This window comes from Benincasa hispida, chromosome 3, assembly GCF_009727055.1.
Source record: "Benincasa hispida cultivar B227 chromosome 3, ASM972705v1, whole genome shotgun sequence".
NCBI classification, from domain to species: Eukaryota; Viridiplantae; Streptophyta; class Magnoliopsida; order Cucurbitales; family Cucurbitaceae; genus Benincasa; species Benincasa hispida.
The window spans coordinates 70,654,932-70,668,140 of record NC_052351.1 but is presented as its reverse complement, the minus strand read 5'-3'; positions in this window follow the sequence as shown (position 1 = coordinate 70,668,140).

The following is a 13,209-nucleotide window of genomic DNA, read 5'->3' as shown; positions in this document are numbered from 1 at the left end:
ACAATCTCAAAAGGTATGTAAATTTTCATTTTCTCCCCCAATTTTGGGTCATCAATTCCCTAGAGTCTCAAACTCATCCATTTCCATTTTGTTTTTAGGTTTTTTTTTAATGGAAAATTAACAATAACTTGTATGTAACTATGGGTATCAATTTTGGTAGGGTGCATTTGATCACACCACGTGGTCCTACCACAAGAACACAGACCCAGTGTCACAACCGTACTATAAGAGAGTAAATTGTGACCCCAATAGAATAATCAATATATGTCACGCCCCCTCCCAGACTACTCTCTTAGCCTAGGAAAGGACCTGACTGCAACAGTTATCAATCCTTTTATGACACTTACTACCTACTAACTCTAGCGGAAATAATCTGATACCAACATGCAATCTCAAACACAGCGGATACCTCTATGGCCAAAGTAAACATTAACTATTAACATAAAACATTTACAAAGATTACATTACAAGTCTCATAAGTCCCGACACTCAAAAACTTAGTCCCTACAACATGTGTACAACTATTTACAGTAACCACCTAGCTGATGGGTTACAATAACTCATCTTTGTGTGGTAAAGCTATCTTCTGAGGATTTGACCATTACTTGGGGAAAGAAAAATATATTGAAAATAAGGTGAGCTTGCTAACCCAATGAGTGACTTAAGAAAGAAAAATGATTCTCATGCATAAGTTCCAATAAAGAGACCATACTAAAATATAAATCTTTACAGTAACCTTGTACTGAAATATAAATATTTTCCAAGCATAAAACATGTAAAGTTGTTTTCATCATAAAATATTAAACTCTTGCTTAGTCAAGAATAACCCTATTGTGGTTAAATCTCAACACCAGCTACTTAGTCAAGAGAGAACTCTTTTTCTTAATCCCTGACTTTAAACTACGTACATGCATGTGATTATAACTAAGTACCACCATACCTTAGGTACTACTGCTCAGATACCTTCTCAATGTCCCTCAGTATCGAGCTTAAAGTATACTAGTCATACTATGACTTCTTCTTTAAAGCATGTGAAGCAAAACACATAGAAAATATGTCTTTAAAGGTACTAACGCAAGCTTTGTGTATTTAAACACATAAATAGTTTTTCAATAAACTTTCATACATGGCATGTGTTTAAAAACATAACTCATAGTTTGCTTGGAAACTACTTTGTAAAATAGCTAGCATGAGAATAATCTTTCTTAAAATCATAGTTTCTTTAAAAACATTGTAAATATTTAGTCACTCACAACTTTTAGGATTACTTCTTAAAGGTCGATATGATTCTAACACTGGTGTCAATCTTGTGGACACAAAAGCATATATTTAGTTACTAGCATTAGTCTCCCTTTTAAGACTAACTCTCAAATAAGCTTTGTGTTTAGCCTTCACCTAGAAGACTTCCACTCAAACGCATACCTTGCTGTAGGTCTAGTACTTAGAAATTTTCTCGAGATTTTGGCTCTTGCTATGTGTCCAAACACACCTCACAAATGCATCCTACTTGTGCAACCAACACTTGCTCTAAGTGTTCCTTCAGCCGCACATAGTCATCCACAAAGGCTGTTATGCATCCAAGACTTCAACACAAGCCTTCCTCAGCCCACATAGCAAGTCAAATGCATTGGAATGCTCAGCCCTTGGTCTGTCCGAGCGTCTACTTTGAGCTGCTAACTTACTCAACCCAAGCAGTTGTCTGCTTGTTCATGAAATTCCAAATTTAACTTACGAAATTAATAACTAAAATTCTAGAGCTCATCTCAAGAAATTTTCTTCTAAAAACTTATTTAAAATTGTCTCAGAAAGCTTACCTTAAAATTTCAGCTTCAAACTCTTCATGGTTCGTCCTGGAGCCTCAGTTCTTCATCGACGACTCGAATTCACCCGTGAACTGAACCTCTGGTCACTTTTTCCCTTATTCAACCTTATTCCGGTGAGCACTGATAATGGGCAGAAATGCACGTTATTACAACGCAAAGACATAAAACAATATGGGAATGTGACGGTAAAAATATGCAAAATCGTGTCCAAAAGCATTAGGTTGAGAATGTTGCGATGCATGCGCCCATCGCATTAAAGCAGCTAATTTACTTATTTTGTGCAGGAAAATGCTTTGGCGCAAAGCAAATTGCGATCCAAGGAATTCGGCGCCCGAGCGCATTGGAAGATTGCAACCGCAAAGCTATGCAATCGTATGCGCTCGCGAGAATCTGCTCAAGAAGGTGGCCGCATAAAGACGGCGCATCAAGGTGAAAGCCTAATAAATCATGATGGGACATAAAGCTGATAACGGTCAAATCCAAATTTAGTTGACAAGCCGTTAACGACATACTGTAGCAAGTACATTCAACTTTTTGGTGACCATTAATCGGCGCATCTGACATAGATTTAATAACCTTCCATCATTGCAATCATTTGAGAGAAAAGCTTCTTCACCTTGAGCTCTATAAATACTGAGGGCCACCATCGTTAAAAGAGTTAGACATAGTCGGAGTTCGAAATATACACAGTTCACCATATACATAGAAGGTAGATCATAGATAGTCGTTAGTCTGTAATTCTTATACCTAGAAGGCGGAGGCAATCGAAAAGAAGAAGACGCCGAAAGATCATTCCTGGTTCGCTCGAGAGACTACTGGGAAGCTTTGAGAATAGAGAGAAGGTCGACACTTGCGAAAGCAAGAACATTCTTTTGGGCAGAGTAGAGTAAAAGACGGTGTAAAAGCCTCGGGAAGCAAGACATTGCTACTGAGCTTCTTATGCCTACTTTCCATTGTTGTTTTGTATTTTGACTTTATTTATAAAATGGAATTTGCATCTCAACATCTGTTCAATCTCTTCACATGTTGCATGAGTAGCTAAATTTCTGAATAGGTTGAGAAGCACTTAGGTAGCATGATCTAAGATCTTCATTTTATGCAATCAACTTGTCTTATGTATGCGTCCTTCACCTTTTAGAGATACTTGAGAGAGTAGTCTAAAGAAAGAACCTAGGCTTGAGAGAGTCAGGTTAGAATCTAGGCTTGAGAGAGTCAGATTAGAACCACATAAGCAAGAGATAGAAACTTAGAGATAAGTTCTGTTTGTTATTATGCATCACATGCACCCTAAAGATAGGATATGATAGTATGCGGTCACCTTGTGTATATGTGTATCATTCATCATCGCATAGACAAGAATAGAGTCTTAGACATAAGTCCTATCGACATTATCGTATGCATCCTAGAATTAGGAACTATGGCATTTGCATTAAAAGATGACATGCTATCGTGTGTGTGTAGTATGATCGCATAACTTAAACGCAATCTTAGGAAGTGTTAGCTAAATCCCTTCTCAACCCATTTCCCGCATACTCATTGTAACTTTCACTGTCATCAACTCTTTACTCGATTCTGCCGCATAGGATCTATACTTAAAACAACACATCAACCATTTATTTGTTTTTGTCACTGCAAAGGAATCAAAATTTACCAACGCATAGTATCTCAGTAGTCCTTGTGTTCGACCCTGGACTTACCAGGCAACCTAGTAGGATTTATACTTGGATTTTACTAGTAAAACTTGCATGTGCAACACATACATCACCATCGTAATATACACCATTATTCCATCACATTCACAATGCAACAAGTTTTTGGTGTCGTTGCCAGGGACTATGGCAGTACATATTGCGCTAACAGTAACTTTTTTATTTTCTTTGTAGCTTTCAACCTCTGTGCACTGCCTCTCCTTTGGTAAGGGAAGAAGCGAGTGTCGTATGAGTAAAGGCCAAGCTCCTGAGCCCAATTACAACCCAAAGATTTAATGAACGTTCAAAAGAAGAAGAAGAAACAACCGCCGACAACAACAAGAGAGAAATCCTAACATGGCGGAACAACCGAAAGACAAAGCAGCAAATGCGAATAATATCATAGCGAACCCCATTCTCCTGGCGAACGACCGCAATAGACCCATCCGGGACTATGCATCGCCCAACCTCTATGATTTCTCCCCAGGAATCATGAAGCCAGCTCTGGACGGATCGAGGTTCGAGATGAAGCTGGTTATGCTGCAAATGATTCAAACGGCCGGACAGTTTGATGGAAGACGTGGCGAGGATCCGCATGCCCATCTCCAGAGTTTTATTGAAATCTGCAATACTTTTGTGTTCCTAAACATCTCAGCTGAGGAAGTTCGACTAACATTGTTCCCATTTTCACTGTGCAACCAAGCAAGGAAGTGGGTCTATTCTCTTGAACTAGGAGAGATAACATCTTGGGAACAAGTAGTGGAAAGGTTCATGAAGAATTACTTCCCCCCGACAGAGAACGCAGATAGGACAGATTGCGGGTGAGCTCAAAAGTAGACCGCAAAGGGCGTTTTTTAGTTCAACTGAGCTCCCGCGCAACTCAGGGAACATAGGAAAGGAGTAATGTCAAGCCGTGATGTTGCGAAGCGGAAAGACAGTAGCGGAAGAGAAAAAGGAACCAAGTAAGACTGCTCCAGTTGCGATGGAACCCCAAACCCCATTGCACAAGAGGAACCAGAAGACAAGAGACGATGGAACTAGAAGTTGCATCCACTTCTAAGCCTATGGAACAGGGAACCATGAAAATACAGTTGCCACCATTCCCTCAGAGACTTAACAAGAAGAAAAATGATGAAGTGCAGTATCATCGCTTCATGGACATGCTGAAATAGTTACATATCAACATCCCTTTCACTGAAGCGAATGAACAAATGCCAAAATATGCGAAGTTTCTGAATGACATGGTGACGAAGAAAAGGAGTACAAGTAAGTTCGCAACGGTGGCTTTAACGCAAAGGTCAAAAACCATTATTCTAACGAAAATGCGCGACCCCGGAAGTTTCACAATACCCTACTCAATTGGAGGGATATATATAGGTCAAACGCTTTACGATCTCGGGGCCAGTATCAACTTAATGCCCCTTTCAATTTTTAAACGTTGAATGTAGAGCAACTGGTGCCCACAATGGTGACTCTCCAGTTAGCTGACAGGTTCCTAGTTCATCTAGAGGGGAAGGTGAAGGATGTTCTGGTCTCAATTGACAAGTTTATTTTACCGGTACACTTCTTCATCCTCGATTATGAAGCGAACAAGGATGTACCCATCATCTTGGGACGACCATTTTTATCCACTGGTCATGCTCAGATTGTTGTGTACAAGGGGGAGATCATGCTGAGTGTGAATGGAAAGAAGCTCAGGTTTGACATTATTAAAGCCATGAAGTATCCGGAAGAAGAAGAATATCTAACATATTCCGACAATGAACCAAGTTGTTATGAAGAAGAAAAGTTTAAAGATGAAAATGAAAGAGAGGATGAGACCGCATCTATAGCAACCTGCAATTCGATTATGGAAACAACAACCAAAGAAAAAAAACTGACGTTGAATGAAGAGAGAAAAGTACAACAACCATCATTGGAACAATCACCCACAATGGAATTAAAAACCTTGCCAAGCCATCTAAAGTATGTTTTCTTGGGGCAAAATGAAACTCTACCAGTAATAATTTCCTCTGCGCTTCAAAAGAACAAGAGAATGTGTTGCTGAGCATCTTGAAAAAGTACATAAAAACAATAGGATGGACACTAGCAGACATAAGAGGAATCAGTCTCGCATATTGCATGCACATGATACATCTCAGGGAAAATAAAAAAGGGTCGATCGAACCTCAACGCAGACTGAACCTTGCTATGAAAGAGGTTGTGAAAAAAGAGATGATCAAATGGTTGGACGCAGGCATTATTTATCCAATCGCCGATAGCACGTGGGTCAGCCTCGTGCAATGTGTGCCCAAGAAGGGAGGGATGACGGAAGTCCCAAATGCAAACAATGAATTAATACCAATGATGACCGTCACTGGCTGGCGGATCTGCATGGACTACCTTAAACTGAATATGGTGACAAAGAAGGATCATTTCCCCTTGCCTTTCATTGACCAGATGCTAGACCGCCTAGCAGGAAATGATTACTTTTGATTTTTGGATGGGTATGCAGGCTACAACCAAATCATGATTGCTCCTGAAGACCAAGAGGAAACCACATTCACCTGCCCCTAAGGAACATGTGTTTTTCGCTGCATGTCGTTCGGATTATGCAATGCGCCGAGCACGTTCCAGAGGTGTATAATGACCATCTTCTCTAAGTATCTTAAAGACTCAGTGGAAATTTTTATGAATGATTTCTCGGTGTACGGGCAAACATATGAAGTCTGTTTAAACAATTTAGAAAAGATACTGAGAAGATGTGAAGAGACAAATCTTGTGCTGAACTGGGAAAAGTGCCACTTCATGGTGAAGGAATGTAGTGTGCTCAGGCATAAAGTCTCCAAGGAAGGGCTGAAGGTGGATAAGGCGAAGATAGAGGCCATTGAAAAGCTCCCACCTCAAGAAAACAATGCTACACCCGATCGCATATGCGAGTAAAACCCTGAACCCTACCTAAACAAATTACACTACCACTAAAAAAGAAATTCTTACAGTGATCTTTCCGCTGGAGAAATTCAGAGCATACTTGCTGGGATCCAAAGTGATCGTTCACACCGACCACTCGGCAATCAAATATTTAATGACAAAGAAAGATGCAAAGTCGAAGTTGATTCGATGGGTTCTCCTCCTTCAAGAATTCAACATGGAAATCATTGATCGCAAAGGGACGGAGAACCAGGTTGCAGACCATCTATTAGGGTTGGCAAAAAAACCCGACGGGGGCGCGTCCCTCCATTCGGGTCGGGGATTCCCGATTTGACCGGGGATGGGGTCAAATCGGGCCTGTCCGGGGACGGGACAGGGACGGGACAGTATCTCCGCCTCGACCCATTAATCCCCAAATTATATTATATATAGAAATTTTATAAAACTTATATATAAAAAGACCCAAAAATTTAAAAAGCCCAAAACTCAAAAGCCTTTCCTATAAATCCCTAAAATTAATTCTCTTCCCTCCCCTCTCTGTCGAGTCGACTGTCTCTTAGTCTCTGTGTGAACTGGATGTCTCTACACACACCACGCACCACCTGCTTTTACTGCCTTGCCTCAGCCTCACAGCGTTCATCTGTTCAGAAACTTCAGTATCCCCTTCCGTGCCGACCCTCTCGAGTCTTGTTCTCCCTGCTAGTGCCGGCTGCCGAGTCTCTCTCGCCTCATAAACCTCATCCTCCCAGCCTCCCCTCTCGCTCTGACTCATAGTTTCGTCCATCCGCTCTCGCTCTCGCCCGTCCATCCACTCTCGCTCTCGCTCGTCCTTCCACTCTCGCTCTCGCTCATCCCTTCACTCTTGTTCTCGCTCATCCCTCCACTTTCGCTCTCGCTCATCCCACTCCACAGTCCACTCCATAAAACAGGCCCTCTCCACTCCATCCTCCATTGAAGTCTGCCTCAGTTGAGAAGTCCGTCCGGCGGCGTTTCAAGTAAAGATCTAACTTCTGTGTTTGGTCGTTTGATAATGAGTCTTTGTTTTTTATACCTATTTGATTGTTCTGAGAAATATGTTTGTGTATGTTTGATATTTGAATGTTTGAATTTTAGGCTTGAATATGTTTGGAAAATATGTTTGTGTATGTTTGAAATTTGAATGTTTTTTTATGGTAGGTTGAAAATTTAAATTAAATTTTTGGTAGGTTGAAAACAATGTCATCATCACCTTCTACAAATAAAGATTCTTGAAATCCAATTACAAGTCCAATCCCAAATCCAACCCAAGATTCAACCCCAAATTTAAATCCATGCTCATCGAATGATGATAATTTGAATGTTGATAATTGTGTTGTTCTTGATGAGGATATTGAGAAGGGATCTTTAAAGAGGAGATTTACATCGGTTGTTTGGAACCATTTTAAGAGACAAAAAATAGATGGAGTAGACAAGGCGATTTATTACTGCAAACGAAAATTAGGGGGTGGAAGTAAAAATGGAATCAAACATTTGCATGATCATATTAAGATATGCCCATATAAAGGACAAAAGGACATACGACAATCCCTATTGAATCCTAATGGAGAGAAGAAAAATACATTGAGCTTATATAACTTCGATTAGGAAGCTGCATAAAAAGAATGAGCTAGGATGATAATAAGACATGAATATCCTCTCTCAATAATTGAGCATGAAGGTTTTAGGGAATTTTGTAATGTCATCCAACCATTATTTAAGATGGTGTCAAGAAACACAATAAATAAGGAGATTTTGAAAATTTATGAGACTGAAAAGTTGAAAACCATGGCATTGTTGAATGAGATCAAAGGAAAGATTGCCTTGACAACGGACATGTGGACTTCCAACCACCAAACAAAAGGTTATATGGCCATCACTTCTCATTTTGTTAATCATAGTTGGGTTTTGCAAAACAAAATAATCAGGTTTATATATGTTTCTTCTCCACACACTTCTGAGATGCTTCATGAAGAAATTATGGAATGTCTGTTAGATTGGAATATTGATCGAAAATTGTCATCAGTAATTGTAGATAATTGTAGTACCAATGACTCTATGGTTAAAATGTTTGTTGATAATTTGGGTGGAAACTTATTATTGGATGGGAGTTATTTCATATGTGGTGTTGTGCTCATATTCTAAATTTGATTGTGAAAGATGGGTTGGCAGTGATAGGAGATGGGATCGAAAGAGTACGTAGTAGTGTGTCTTTTTGGGTGCATACACAAAAAAAGAAAGAGAAATTTGAGTAAACTGCTCGACAGTTGAATGTTTATGATGGTCAGATGTTGAGTCTTGATTGTTGTACTAGGTGGAATTCTACCTATATTATGTTAGCCATTGCATTAAAGTACAAAACGGTTTTTTATCGATTAAAACAACGAGAACCAAAGTACAAGTGCCTTTGGATTAAGATTGGGTATTAGTAAAAGAGATATGTGAGAAACTAAAAATATTTCATCACGTGACTGAAATATTTTCTGGACCCAAATATCCTACCGCTAATCTTTTTTTCCCAAAAATTTGTAAATTGAAATTGGCTATTTCTGAGTGGACTAATTCTGGCATTCAAGAGATCAGAGACATGGCTTCAAATATGATGTCAAAGTTTGATAAGTATTGGAAGACAATTCATGGGGTAATGGCCATAGCTGCAGTTTTAGATCCACATTTTAAATTAAAGTTGATTGAGTTTTACTTCCTTAGAATTTATGGAGATGGTTTTTTTCTTGAAGTGGAAAGGACTAAAAAAATTTGTTCAGATTTGGAAACAGAATATCAGCTGAAGCATGAAGGTGAAAGTGATGATTATGCTAGAAATTTAGATGGAACCTTACAAAATATCGAATTTGATAATCTTAATGATTATGACTTGTTTGTATCAAATTCCAATAATATGAATCAGAAGCAACAGTTTGATGCATATTTGGATGAACTTGTCTTACCTCGAACATCCGATTTTGACATTTTGAGTTGGTGGAAATTGAATGGTGTCAAGTATCCAATTTTACAAGAAATTGCAAGAGACATATTAGCCATCCCGTTATTTAGTGTTGCATCAGAGTCTGCTTTTAGTACCTGTGGTAGGATTGTAAGCCCACATTGTAACAAACTTCATCCAAAGACGATAGAGGCTTTGATGTGCACTCAAAATTGAATTGCAACTGAAGTTTTGACAGGTTAGTTTGTTTATTTTGTTTTACATCTTTCTATCATTTAATATATTAACAAATATTTTCTTTTTTTTACAAATATTTGATAATGTAAGGTACAAGCACGGGAAAAGAAATGGTTACACATTTAGCAACTGTTCTAGAAGATGCAGACGATTCTGATGAAGATGGCGTGGTGACTAAGGTATATGTTCAAGGATTACCATTATTTCGTGGTCTAGTTTTTATTTTTCTATTTTTTTGTGACATTATTTGTTTATTACATTTTAATTTTTAAATGTAGGAATGAATACAACTAAGGATGGGATGATGCCAAGAAAAGTGCTGGTGAAAGATTTGATTGTGAAGTCATTGAAGAGAGAAAGACGAATTTTATTGAAAGATTTGATGGTGAAATACTTATTTGAATGTATTGCCTTTAATTGACTTCCTTATTCAAACTTTATTGAATTTTAAGTTGTAAAGTTATCTAATGGATTTGTTAGCTTTTAACTTGTCAATTGTGTTTATTTCATAGAATAGTCTATTGTTTTTTGTTCATTTGTTGTGCATTAGTCAAATTTCAAATAAAATCACTTGAATTAAAAAACGAGGAATTCGATAAACTTTTTTAATGAATTTTTCGTGGACTAATAAAATTTTAACTAAAAAAAATGGGGAATCCCCACCAAGAATCCCCACGAGGAAACGGGGAACGGGGCCCCGCAGGGATCCTATTTCCCCGACGGGGAATCCCCTGCCCCCGTCCCCCACTTCAAATGGCAGGGACGAGGGCGGGGATGGGGGACAGTTTCCCCCACGGGGCCAGGGACGGGGGACGCCCCCACGCCTCGCCCCGGCCCCGTTGCCAACCCTACCATCTATCAAGATTAGAAAATCTGGAAGTCGACCGCAACCAGTCGAAGGTGAACGCAACCTTCCTAGATCAGCAGCTATTTAAAATTGAAGAGTTTCCATGGTATGCAGATGTGGTCAATTATTTGGTTTGTGAACAATTTCTTGAGAACTACACAGCCCACAAAAGAGGCGGCTTAGACACGAATGTAAATCATATTATTGGGACAAGCCAAATATTTACAAGAGGAGGTCAAACCAGACTTTGTGCCTATGCGTACCAGAAGCTGCTCACTAGTACATTCTATCCGATTGCCATGACTCACCATATGGTGGACATTTTGGACGTCAATGCACAACAGTAAAGGTGTTGCAAAGTGGATATTTTTTGCCAACTTTATTCAAGGACGTGAGAGACTATTCAATGAAATGTGACAGGTGCCAACGCACGAGAAACATTTCATGAAAGAATGCGATGCCCATGAATATCATCTTAGAATTGAAGTTATTCGACGTCTGGGCATAGCCTTTATGGGACCATTTCCACCATCAAATGGTCACAAATACATTCTATTGGCCGTCGATTATGTTTCCAAATGAGTAGAAACGATATCGTGCGAGCAATGCGGCGATAGTCTCCAAATTCTTGCGAAAAAATATGTTTACTCGTTTTGGCATCCCACGTGTGATAACGGGCAGAAATGCACGTTATTACAATGCTAAGTTATTAAACAATGAAGGTTTGCATTGATAAAATATATAAGATTGCGTCCAAAAAGCATTAAGTTCATGATATTGCGGTCGTATGCTTTCATCGCATAAAAACAGTTAACTTTGGTATTTTTATGCAAAATATGCGTTGACACAAGGCGGAAAGCGCGATCACAAGAAATCAATGGTCGAGCGCAGCGTTACCGCAAGGCTTTGCGATGATTTGTGCTCGCAAACATCTGCTCAAGAAGGATTGTCGCATAGAGCCGCTGCAACTTGGTGGGCGCATCTGGGTGAAAAGCATAATTAATCTCTATGGGACAGAAAGTTGATGACGGTTGAGTTCGAATTAAGTTGACAAGCTGCTAACGGTCTACTGTAGCAAGTATACTCGGCTTTTCGGTGACAAATATTCCACGCATCAGTCAGAGAATTAAAACCATCCCATCTGTGCAATCATAAGAGAGAAGCCACCTTTCACCCCAAAGCTCTATAAATACCAAAGGCAACCTTCCGCAAAGAAGTTCAGATACTTAGATAATTTTCTCGATAGTTAGAATAGCCTTGTTCTTAGATTTTCTTTTATTTTAAGGCGGAAGTGAGAGAAGCGAGATTGTGCCGATAGATCGTTCCGGTGAACTTGGGAGAGTGTCGAAAGCGTAGAGACCGGAGAGAGGGCCAGCTCCTGCGGAAGCAGGAATATCTTTTGAACATAATAGAGTTGACAGTGTAAATGCCTTGGGAAGCAAGGGATTGCTACAAGGCTCTCTATCCTTATCTTCCATTGTCATTTTGTACTCAACTTATCTATAGAAATGGAATTTACTTCTTTATATTTGTTCACTCTCTGTTTATTACGCATGAGTAGCTAAATCTGTTGAATGGGTTAAGAAGCACTTAGCTAGCATAACTGGGGATCTTCATTCTATGCAATTGTCTTGTATTATGTATACTTCATTCGTCCAGTAGAGATACTCAGGAGGGTAGTATAAAGGACAGGATCTAGGCTTGGGAAAGTCAGGTTAGAATCTAGGCTCGGGAGAGTCAAGTTAGAACACATAATCAAGAGATAGGAGCTTAGGAATAAGCACTGTTTACTATTAACGCATCACATGCATCCTAGAGATAGGATATGATTGTATGCAGTCACTTTGTCTTTGTGTGCATCTTGCATCATCGCATAGGAAAAGAGTAGAGACTTAGAAATAAGCTCTATGGACATTGTTGCATTCAACAAATGCGTCCTAGAACTAGGAGCACCGCATTTGCATTGGAAAATGATCTGTTGTCGCATGAGTGTAACATGATCGCCTAGTTTGACGCATTCCCGAGCAACGCTAGCGAAAGACCTTCTCAATCCGTTCCTCTGCATACTTAGTGTATCTACCGCATAATCGAACTTTTCTCAAATCCGTCGCATACATTTATTTTATATCACAAATAATAACACCAAACAACTATTTGATTTACCGGTTACCGCAAAGTCTTTTGGAAAATTATCACCGCATACCGTTTTCCCTAGTCCCTGAGTTCGAACCTGGACTTACCAGGAAACTAAGTGGGGTTTATACTTAGATTCCACTGAGAAAACTTGTTGTTCAACACATTTCCATCACCGCATTTTATTCCATAACTTCACCTCATAAAATAATGCATCAAGTTTTTGTGCACAGACTTTGTATATGTGCCCATAGACAAAGAAGTCGTCCATGAATATTTCAACAGAGTCCTTAAGACATTCTGAAAAGATGGCCATCAAACACCTTTGGAATGTGCTTGGCGCATTACAGAGGCCGAACGGCATGCGGCAAAAAGCAAAAGTTCTATACGGGCAGGTGAATGTGGTATTTTCTTGATCTTCGGGAGCTATCATAATCTGATTATAGCCGACATACCCATCCAGAAAGCAGTAAAAGTCATTTCTGGCTAGACGATCTAGCATTTGGTCAATGAACGGTAAAGGGAAATGATCTTTCTTTGTTGCTGTATTTAGCTTGCCGTAGTCCATGCAAATACGCCACCCGGTGACGGTCCGCCATAATAAGTGATGAA